Below are 11,372 nucleotides of genomic sequence, written 5' to 3'. Positions count from 1 at the left end.
ATAGTGATTCCAGGGGGATAGATCCCAAATTGGCAAAAAGCGTACAATATATGATTGTTGCTATAAAGGAGGTCTTAGAAGTTACGGAAGCCCCTACTGCACCTCAGGAGAAGGCTTATTTCTATAAGGAAAATAAATGTAAGGTAACTTTCCCTCCTTCTCACGAGCTAAATACTCTTTTTGAGGGACTTTGGGTGAATCCTGAAAAGAAATTTCATATTCCCAAAAGGATTCAGATTGCTTATCCTTTCCCATTAGTGGACAGGAAAAGATGGGAGTCACCCCCGGTGTTAGACGTGCACTGTCAAGGTTAACAATAAAGGTGATTCTCCCTGCACCTGGGACGGCTTCACTAAAGGAGCCGGTAGACCGCAAAATGGAGACTACGTTAAAATCTATTTATGTGGCCAATGATACGCTGCTCAGACCCACCATTGCTTGCGCGTGGGTGAGTCGTACTATCGAAAAATGGTCAGATAACTTGTCATCGGAAATTGACATGGTTGATAGAGACGAGATACTCCTAACGTTAGGTCATATCAAAGACGCTGCCGCATACATGCTGGAAGCTATGAAGGATATTGGACTCTTGGGTTCAAAATCCGCTACCATGGCAGTATCGGCTCGGAGGGCATTGTGGATTCGCCAGTGGAATGCTGATGCATATTCCAAAAGAAATATGGAGGCTCTCCCGTATAAAGATGAGGCCATGTTTGGTGATGGGCTGGATGCGTTAGTCTCGGCAGCTACTGCAGGTAAGTCGACATTCTTGCCTTATGCTCCTACACCGGCGAAAAATAAACATCACTCTCACATGCAGTCCTTTCGGCCCAACTAATACAAAAAGGCCAAAGGTTCCCCCTTCTTTGCAGGTAGGGGAAGGGGAAAAGGAAAGAAATCCGCAGCGTCTCCCGGATCGCAGGAGCAGAAGTCCACCCCTGCTTCTGCCATATCTGCAGCATGACGCTGGGGCTCCCTTGCGTGAGTCCACTCGGGTGGGAGCACGTCTAGAACTTTTCAGTCAAATCTGGATTCAATCTGGCCTGGACCCATGGGTCTTACAAATAGTGTCCCATGGGTACAAACTAGAGTTTCAAGACGTCCCCCATGCCAATTTTTCAAATCAACCTTGCCAGCTTCTCTTCCAGAATGAGAGGCAGAAACAACGGCAATTCAAAAATTATGTCAGGATCAGGTCACTGTCCTGGTACCCTTGTCACAGCAAGGAAAAGGTTTTTATTCAAGCCTCTTCGTAGTTCCGAAGCCGGATGGCTCGGTCAGACCGATTTTAAACCTGAAAAATCTGACTCTCTACCTGAAAAGGTTCAAGTTCAAGATGGAATCCCTGAGGGCAGTCTAAAGGAGGGGGACTTCATGGTGTCAGTAGACATAAAGGATGCTTACCTGCATGTTCCCATTTATCATTCTCACCAAGCTTATCTGATATTCGCAGTACAGGATTGCCATTACCAGTTCCAGACGTTGCCGTTCGGACTCTCCACGGCACCAATGGTATTCACCAAGGTGATGGCGGAGATGATGGTCCTCCTTCATCAAAAAGGAGTCAATATAATTCCTTATCTGGACGATCTGATAAAAGCGAGATCCAGGGAACAGTTGGTGCAGAACATCGCACTCTCCCTGTCAATACTCCAACAACACGGTTGGATCATGAATTTTCCAGTTGGAACCGACGACAAGATTGTCCTTTTTAGGGATGATTCTGGACACAGAAGTATGGAGAGTATTTCTTCCAGTGGAAAAGGCTCTGGAAATCCAGAAAATGGTCAAACAAATATTGAAACCAACAAGCGTGTCGATCCATCAATGCATTCGGTTGTTGGGGAAAATGGTAGCGGCCTACGAGGCCATACAGTTTGGCTGATTTCATGCCAGAGTATTCCATTGGGACCTGTTGGACAAGTGGTCCGGATCCAACCTACACATGCACCGGAAAATAATCCTGTCCCCCAAAGCCAGGATTTCGCTCCTGTGGTGGCTACACAGTTCTCACCTGCTAGAGGGACGCAGGTTTGGGATTCACGACTGGGTCCTAATAACCACGGATGCAAGTCTCCGAGACTGGGGAGCTGTCACCCAGGGGGAAAGCTTCCAAGGAAAATGGTCAAGTCAGGAAGCCTGCCTTCACATAAACGATCTGGAATTGAGAGCCATTTACAACAGCCTTCTACAAGCGGTACATCTTCAAGATCATGCCGTGCAGATCCAGTCCAGACAGGCAAGGCAGAACGAAAAGCAGAGTGGCAATGGCAGAGGTGACAAGGATTCTCTTCTGGGCAGAAAGACATGTAAGAGCTCTGTCAGCAATTTTCATTCTAAGAGTGGACAACTGGGAAGCAGACTTCCTCAGCAGACACGATCTCCATCCAGGAGAGTGGGGCCTCCACCAAGAAGTCTTCGCAGAGGTGACAAGTCTTTGGGGAGTTCCTCAAGGAGACATGATGGCATCTCATCTAAACAAGAAGCTTTAGAGATATTGTTCCAGTTCGAGAGACCCTCAAGCAATAGCAGTGGATGCACTGGTGACCCAGTGGGTGTTTTGGTCGGTATATGTTTTCCCTCTACTTCCACTGATTCCAAAAGTTCTCAAAATAATAAGAACAAGAGTTCGAGCAATCTTCATTGCCCCAGACTGGCCAAGGAGGGCTTGGTATCCAGATCTTCAGGAGTTGCTCATAGAAGATCCTTGGCCTCTTCCTCCTCGAGAGGACCTACTACAGCAGGGGCCGTGTGTGTATCAAGACTTACCGCGGCTACGTTTGACGGCATGGCTGTTGAGCGCCGGATCCTAGCCCAAAAGGGTATTCCCAAGGATGTCATCCCCACTCTTATTCAGGCCAGGAAAGGAGTAACGTCTAAACATTACCACCGTATTTGGAGAAAATATGGGTCTTGGTGTGAATCCAAGAAGGCTCCTATGGAAGATTTTGAGTTGGGACGTTTTCTCCATTTTCTGCAGGCTGGTGTGGATGCGTGCCTTAGATTGGGGTCAATCAAGGTCCAGATTTCGGCCTTATCAGTTTTCTTTCAAAAACAATTGGCCTCCTTTCCAGAAGTTCAGACGTTCGTGAAAGGGGTTCTGCACATCCAGCCTCCATTTGTGCCTCCAGTGGCACCATGGGACCTGAATGTGGTGTTGCAGTTCCTTCAATCAGATTGGTTTGAACCTCTGTGGGAGATAGAATTTAAGTTTCTCACTTGGAAAGTAGTGATTCTTTTGGCCTTGGCATCCGCAAGGCGGGTCGTCTAAGTTGGGGGCCTTGTCTCAAAAGAGCCCTTACCTGATCTTCCATGAAGATAGGGCAGAGTTAAGAACTCATCAACAATTTCTTCCAAAGGTCGTTTCTTCCTTCCACATAAACCAACCTATTATAGTGCCAGTAGCTACTGACACTTTCACTGAGTCAAAGTCTCTAGATGTGGTTAGAGCTTTGAAGATTTATGTTGCAAGAACAGCTCGGTTACGGAAACAGAGGCTCTGTTTGTCCTGTATGCTCCCAGCAAGATTGGATGTCCTGCTTCTAAGCAGACTATTGCGCGCTGGATCAGAGGGACAATTCAGCACGCTCATTCTACGGCAGGCTTGCCGGTACCGAAGTCGGTGAAGGCCCATTTAACTAGTAAAGTGGGCTCATCCTTGGCGGCTGCCCGGGGGCGTCTCGGCTTTACAACTTTGCCAAGCAGCTACTTGGTCAGGGTCAAACACATTTGCTGAATTTTATAAGTTTGACACTTTGGCCGATGAGGACCTCAAGTTTGGTCAATCAGTGCTGCAGGGTCATCCGCACTTTCCCGCCCGTACTGGAGCTTTGGTATAACCCCATGGTACTGAAGTGGACCCCAGCATCCTCTAGGACGTATGAGAAAACAGGATTTTAATACCTACCGGTAAATCCTTTTCTCCTAGTCCGTAGAGGATGCTGGGCACCCGACCCAGTGCGTACTTTACCTGCAGTTTGTTCATTGTAGTTACACAAGTTGTGTTACATTTGATTTCAGCATGTTGCTGCAAATGGTTCATGCCTGTTGGCGTGTGTTATGTTGAATGCCATGTTGTGCGGCATGGTTGAGGTGTGAGCTGGTATGAATCTCACCACTAGTATTAAAGTAAATCCTTTCCTCGAAATGTCCATCTCCCTGGGCACAGTTCCTATAACTGAGGTCTGGAGGAGGGGCATAGAGGGAGGAGACAGTTCACACCCTTTGAAAAGTCTTAGAGTGCCCATGGCTCCTGCGGAACCGTGGTACTGAAGTGGACCCCAGCATCCTCTATGGACTAGGAGAAAAGGATTTACCGGTAAATATTAAAATCCTGTTTATTTCTACTCACAATGAGGCAGATGCATTAACCTGGAGAAGGATTAAAGAATTGATAAAGTGATAAGTGCAAGGTGATAAGTCCCCAGCCAATCATTATGGATTTGAAAAATGAAATTTAGGAGCTGACTGGCTGATGCGTTATCACCTTGCGCTTATCACTGCTTTATCACTTCTTTATCCCTTCTAAAGGCTTAATACATCTGCCCCATTATCACCATTGCCACATGCTTCTACCACACACTAAAACAACCTGCTGCAGTACTGTTACATAGGGGGGTATTCAGTTAGTGGCGTTTTTTTGATCAGTCGAAAAAATTGCACTTTTTGCCAGTTTTTAGCCCGAATTTATATTTGACCTGTTCAATGCCCTTGTCATTTTTTCGACTGGTCGAAACATCCACACAGTCAAAAACCACCTGGAATGACAAATTCTCTGCCGATCCACGTGTTTTTGTAGAATTTTCAGGCATTTTCGATAGTTTTCGGGTCCGTTTTCACCCATGCCGATTCAACAACAACAAAAAAGGCATGGGTGAAAATGTATTAAAATACGTCCCAAAGCACCCGCTATTGAATACACTGATGTTCTATTAGTGCCAATTTTCTGACTGTCAGAAAATTCAGCACTAATTGAATATACCCCATGAACTCAAAACACTATTTAAACAGCTAGACTGGCCATTTATCTGTAAATACACTTTTTTCTGTGAGTCTTCTTCATACAATGTAAATGAGCCAGTAATGAATAAAAATACTAAAATAGTCATATCAACATAACAAATTACAATGTTTTATTTTTATAGGTTATAGGGTTCACTGGAGGACCACTATGATGCGTTGGGGAGCAGCCAAGTTAGTGGGGTTACCCTCCCCATAATATGGAGACTATAAAGAATAAATAAAACTGTGCTCACCTCTTGTCTGCCTGTGTGTGTGTTGACTGATTACGGAAAAAAAGGTGTTTTCAATTAAACTGTTGGAGTTTATGTGAATTGGCAACTATTGGGTTAAACCATCATACAATGGTGGTGACCAAATAAAAAACTAGGATATTTGTTTAATAAATATCTATTTTAAAAACAACTTGTATTACAATGTTGCATAAGTATACAAATAACAAATAACACAAACATAACATACAAACGCCACATTGTAATATGAATTGTCTTTAGAATAAACATTTATTAGATAAATATACTAGGTTCTCATTGTATGATGGATTAACTCAAGTTTAAAACTACTTGTTTTTTCCTTTATTAGTCAACACGAGAGGTGAATGTAGAGTTTTATTTAGCTTTTACTCAGTAGTGAAAGTAGTGAAAGTAATGCAGTACTGGGCAGCAGGGGTGTATCTAGGGGTCCGAGCGCCCCTGGCAAAGTAAGGGGCTGGTGCCCCCTACACACATTTTAAATAAGGTATGAGTATTGGAAATGGGGCATGGTCTTGTGGGGGAAGGGCGTGGACACAATAGTACTTTCAATACAAATTATGCCAAACAGTAGTGTCCCTTACTCACATTACACCACACAGTAGTGTCTCGTATTCACATTACACCAACCCTCCCCCCTAACCCTAACCCACCTTTCCCATAGCCTGACCCTAACCCCCTCACAGACTCTTCAGTGGTGCCTAACCCTAAGCCACCTTTCCTAATCTCCCTCACTACAGCCTAACCCTAACCCTCCCACCCTCGCAGCCTAACCCTAACCCTCCCATGAGGCTTGCCAGTGGAGACTTTGGCACCAGCTCGATTCAGATTTTGGCATTTTGCATCGCTATCTATGTTGGGATGCCAGCATCAGCATTCCGAGCAGTTTCGGGATAATGGCGTCAGCTTTCCGACCGCCGGGATGCCAAACACCGGCATGTTGACTGCACCCCGAATGAAATGCTAATGAGCTGCTGTGAGATGAGCCTCAAATGGACCCAGCCATTAACCAAACACCATTAGTTGGATGGTAGAAGTGCTTCCTGTTAGAAAAAACATCAGGGTGCCATCACTTCCAAGATAAAATGATCAATTATACAATTAACTGATATACATTTCCTTGAACCTGGACTTGAAATAGGTAAGATATGTATTGTCTTTATTACACTCAACAAATTAAAGTTTTCACTTACTTACTACTTACTTACATGCATGAAAATCATTTAGTTTTCCAGGTACTACAGTCCCTTCTCCCAAACACTGACACTTTTTTTTTATCTTCAACAACAAATAAATCTATAGCACTGTGCTGTATAATAATTGCTGTGTACCTGGTGAGAGTCTTTTACTGCCGGTGCAGCGCCGGTGTCCTGCACTAGTGATCAGACTAGTGTCCGGCAGCACCACACTTGTAATCAGACTCAAAATAAACTACAGTTCCCAGCAGCCCTTGCTGCCGGGAGCTCACAGCAACAAGGGCTGCTGGGAGCTCTAGTTTATTTTGAGTCTGATTACAAGTGCGGTGCTGCCAGACACCTGCGCTGCTCCAGCAGGTACAGTCTGACAGTACTACTTTTATACCCTTTGGTCGCAGGTGGCACTGCCAGGCAGCGCCCCCTCCTTGCCTGGCGCCCCTGGCAAGTGCCATCCTGGCCAATGGGTAGATACGCCCATGCTGGGCAGTACAGCATATCATTAAATAATTAGAAGCCGGTATGCCATACCCCATGCCACCATACTTCCGGCGTGTCTGACATGAAAACAGGACAAACTCCAGGGAGAGAGAAGGAGTCAGAGCCAAGATAGCCGCCGATGAGCGGCAGCACAATAGTTATTTTTGTGCAGGCGCAGCAGCGTGACGTCATTATGGCATTATTATTTTTTTCTCATCTGGATATCTCTTCTTCTCCCCTGTTCTATTTTACCCCATTCTTCTTATCTCCTAAACAGTTTTTTTATTCCAGCTTTTTTCTGCCCAGCTCTGTTTTCCCCACAGCTGTCCTTTTTCTTTCAGTCCTCTTTTCACTTTCAACTCTTTTTTCTTCTCTGGATCTCACTCCTCATCCTACATGTCATCTTTTTCACCAAGGGGGTCATTCCGAGTTGTTCGCTCGTTCTTTTTCATCGCATCGCAGCGATTTTCCGCAAACTGCGCATGCGCAATGTTCGCACTGCGACTGCGCCAAGTAAATTTGCTAAGAAGTTTGGTATTTTACTCACGGCATTACAAGGTTTTTTCTTCGTTCTGGTGATCGTAATGTGTTTGACAGGAAGTGGGTGTTTCTGGGCGGAAACTGGCCGTTTTATGGGTGTGTGTGAAAAAACGCTGCCGTTTCTGGGAAAAACGCGGGAGTGGCTGGAGAAACGGGGGAGTGTCTGGGCGAACGCTGGGTGTGTTTGTGACGTCAAACCAGGAACGAAACTGACTGAACTGATCGCAGTGGCAGAGTAAGTCTCGAGCTACTCAGAAACTGCTAAGAAATTTCTGTTCGCAATTTTGAGAATCTTTCGTTCGCAATTTTGGTAAGCTAAGATTCACTCCCAGTAGGCGGCGGCTTAGCGTGTGCAATGCTGCTAAAAGCAGCTTGCGAGCGAACAACTCGGAATGAGGGCCCAAGATCTTAACTTTCCATCAGTCCAGAAGCTGTTTTCTCCCCAACTCTCTTTCCCCCTCCAGTCTTTTCTGCACCAGCACTGTTTTTCCACACAGTTCTCCATTTTCTTCACCTTATCTCTTTTCACTTGTTTCTCTCCTAGGGCGGGATTTACTATTGCTTACCGCCGCGTTCTGTGCGTGTTTTCGTGATTTTGTCCTTTTTTCCGATGTACTAATAAAGTTTTCACATTTAAAAAAAAATGTCTTTTCGCAATTGTGTATTTCCGAATGCTCTCCGCCCCGATAGCTCCTCCCCATAGGCGTGTATAGACTTTCCCACCTTATCATATGCACTATTCCTCGCGTCGGAGGTCTGAGGTTACATTTCTTGTTTTTTTTCTCGCCACCTGTAGCAGGCGAATTTCAGTCTTTTAAAAATACAGTTGTTCTTTAGAGGCAGGAGGTGAGTTTAAAGTAGTAGGAGGCACAGCAGGAAAGCTATAGGCATGCATGAGGCACTGCAGTGGAGCAGGTGGCAGAGGGAAACAACAGGGGAAAGCCAGGAAGGTTAAGCTGAGGAGCTATGGGAGGTGTGAGGCACTGCAGAGGAGGAGGCAGCAGAAGGTAACAGCAGAGGCAGGCTAGGAGGGAAGGAGATAGTCATGGGAGGTGTGAGGCACTGCAGATGAGGAGGCAGCAGAAGGAAACCGCAGGGGCAGGCTAGGAGGGTAGGAGGTAGTCATGGGAGGTGTGAGGCACTGCAGAGGAGCAGGCAGCAGAAGGAAACAGCAGGGGTAGGCTGGGAGTGAAGGAGGTAGTCATGGGAGGTGGTAGGCACCGTAGAGGAGGAGGCAGCAAAGGGAAACAGCAGGGGCAGGCTAGGAGGGAAGGAGGTAGTCATGGGAGGTGTGAGGCACTGCAGAGGAGGAGACAGCAGAAGGAAACAGCAGGGGCAGGCTAGGAGCGAAGAAGGTAGTCATGGGAGGTGTGAGGCACTGCAGAGGAGGAGGCAGCAGAAGGAAACAGCAGGGGCAGGCTAGGAGGGAAGGAGGTAGTCATGGGAGGTGTGAGGCACTGCAGAGGAGGATGCAGCAGAAGGAAACAGCAGGGGTAGGCTAGGAGTGAAGGAGGTAGTCATGGGAGGTGGTAAGCACCATAGTGGAGGAGGCAGCAGAGGGAAACAGCAGGGGCAAGCTAGGGGGGAAGGAGGTAGTCATGGGAGGTGTGAGGCACTGCAGAGGAGGATACAGCAGAAGGAAACAGCAGGGGCAGGCTAGGAGTGAAGGAGGTAGTCATGGGAGGTGTGAAGCACTGCAGAGGAGGAGGCAGCAGAGGGAAACAGCAGGGGCAGGCTAGGAGGGAAGGAGGTAGTCATGGGAGGTGTGAGGCACTGCAGAGGAGGAGGCAGCAGAAGGAAACAGCAGGGGCAGTTATACTTGCTGTATATAGAGGATGCATGGCTATCCTGGCTTGTTGTTGCTCCAGCTATTTATATAACAGTACATTTTTGCACAACACTTTCATGTTTTTCTAGGGAAATGATAAATATGCGCCTGCGCAATGGTATGCCCACCAGTCTTAAATATGCTGGTTAGTCAGGGTTTTGGCAGACATGTTTTAAACATTATTCAGTTATGCAGGGACTCATCTCCTCGAGTTACTATAATATCTGTATAGATGCTGGTAACAGTGGCACTCAGGGGACTTTGGTAATGACAAGGAAAAACTGGACACAATGCCTTTTGACCGATTAAGAGGTCATTGTGTCCAGTTTTTTTCTTCTCATTACCAAGTTCTGTGAGTGCCACTGTAACCAGTATCTGTCTGTGTGGTAGTGAGACTTGCTTTGGGGCACTTGGGAATTTACTTGTATGAGGTGGGGGTTACCAGCACTCTTCTACATTTATATATATATATATATAAACAAAAAAAAACATTTAAAAAAATATATACTATATATGTGTGCGAAAGAAGAAAAAAAAAAAAAATATTTAGGTTTTGAAAACAGTTGGAGCTCCAGAGACTAGGATAGGTGAAGCATGGTCTTTTAATCCAACCACGTTTTTAGTATGCGAGGCCCCTTCTTCAGGACATATTACAGAGCCATCGCAACCCGACACGTTGATGAATGAAAACACCATTGTCTCACCTATATGCTAGTCTATTGAGTTCCGCCTTTTTGCACATAATTCAGATCTGTTCGCTTACTAGCGTTTTTTGCTGCGCAGTGATCTGGTGACGACTGCTCATGCTTGTGCACCACAAAACGCAGCTAAGCCGTATGGGTACAAAGAGGTTTGTTGCTGAGTGATGGATTTAACGAAGAATCCATTTGCACAGCCGATCGTAAGGAGATTACCAGGAAGAAGGCGTTTGTGGGTGGTAACTCACCGTTTTCTGGGCTAAAAGACCTCTGATGTCAGGGGGAGGAGCAAGGCCAGTGGGATAATAAGATTTTACTCACCGGTAAATCTATTTCTCGTAGTCCGTAGTGGATGCTGGGAACTCCGAAAGGACCATGGGGAATAGCGGCTCCGCAGGAGACTGGGCACAACTAAAAGAAAGCTTTTAGACTACCTGGTGTGCACTGGCTCCTCCCACTATGACCCTCCTCCAAGCCTCAGTTAGGATACTGTGCCTGGAAGAGCTGACACAATAAGGAAGGATTTTGAATCCCGGGTAAGACTCATACCAGCTACACCAATCACACCGTATAACTCGTGATACCATATCCAGTTAACAGTATGAAACATAACTGAGCCTCTCAACAGATGGCTCAACAATAACCCTTTAGTTAACAATAACTATATACAAGTATTGCAGACAATCCGCACTTGGGATGGGCGCCCAGCATCCACTACGGACTACGAGAAATAGATTTACCGGTGAGTAAAATCTTATTTTCTCTAACGTCCTAGTGGATGCTGGGAACTCCGAAAGGACCATGGGGATTATACCAAAGCTCCCAAACGGGCGGGAGAGTGCAGATGACTCTGCAGCATCGAATGAGAGAACTCAAGGTCCTCCTCAGCCAGGGTATCACATTTGTAGAATTTTGCAAACGTGTTTGCCCCTGACCAAGTAGCAGCTCGGCAAAGTTGTAAAGCCGAGACCCCTCGGGCAGCCGGCCAAGATGAGCCCACCTTCCTTGTGGAATGGGCCTTTACTGATTTAGGATGCGGCAGTCCAGCCACAGAATGCGCCAGCTGAATTGTGCTACAAATCCAGCGAGCAATAGTCTGCTTAGAAGCAGGAGCACCCAGTTTGCTGGGTGCATACAGGATAAATAGCGAGTCAGTTTCCCTGACTCTAGCCGTCCTGGAAACATAAATTTTCAAGGCCCTGACTACGTCCAGTAACTTGGAATCCTCCAAGTCCCTAGTAGCCGCAGGCACCCAATAGGTTGGTTCAAGTGAAAAGCTGATACCACCTTAGGGAGAAACTGGGGACGAGTCCTCAATTCCGCCCTATCCATATGGAAAATCAGATAAGGGCTTTTACATGAC

The sequence above is a fragment of the Pseudophryne corroboree genome, chromosome 5 (genome assembly GCF_028390025.1).
Source record: "Pseudophryne corroboree isolate aPseCor3 chromosome 5, aPseCor3.hap2, whole genome shotgun sequence".
In the NCBI taxonomy this organism is placed as follows: domain Eukaryota; kingdom Metazoa; phylum Chordata; class Amphibia; order Anura; family Myobatrachidae; genus Pseudophryne; species Pseudophryne corroboree.
Note: the sequence above shows the minus strand (reverse complement) of the source record.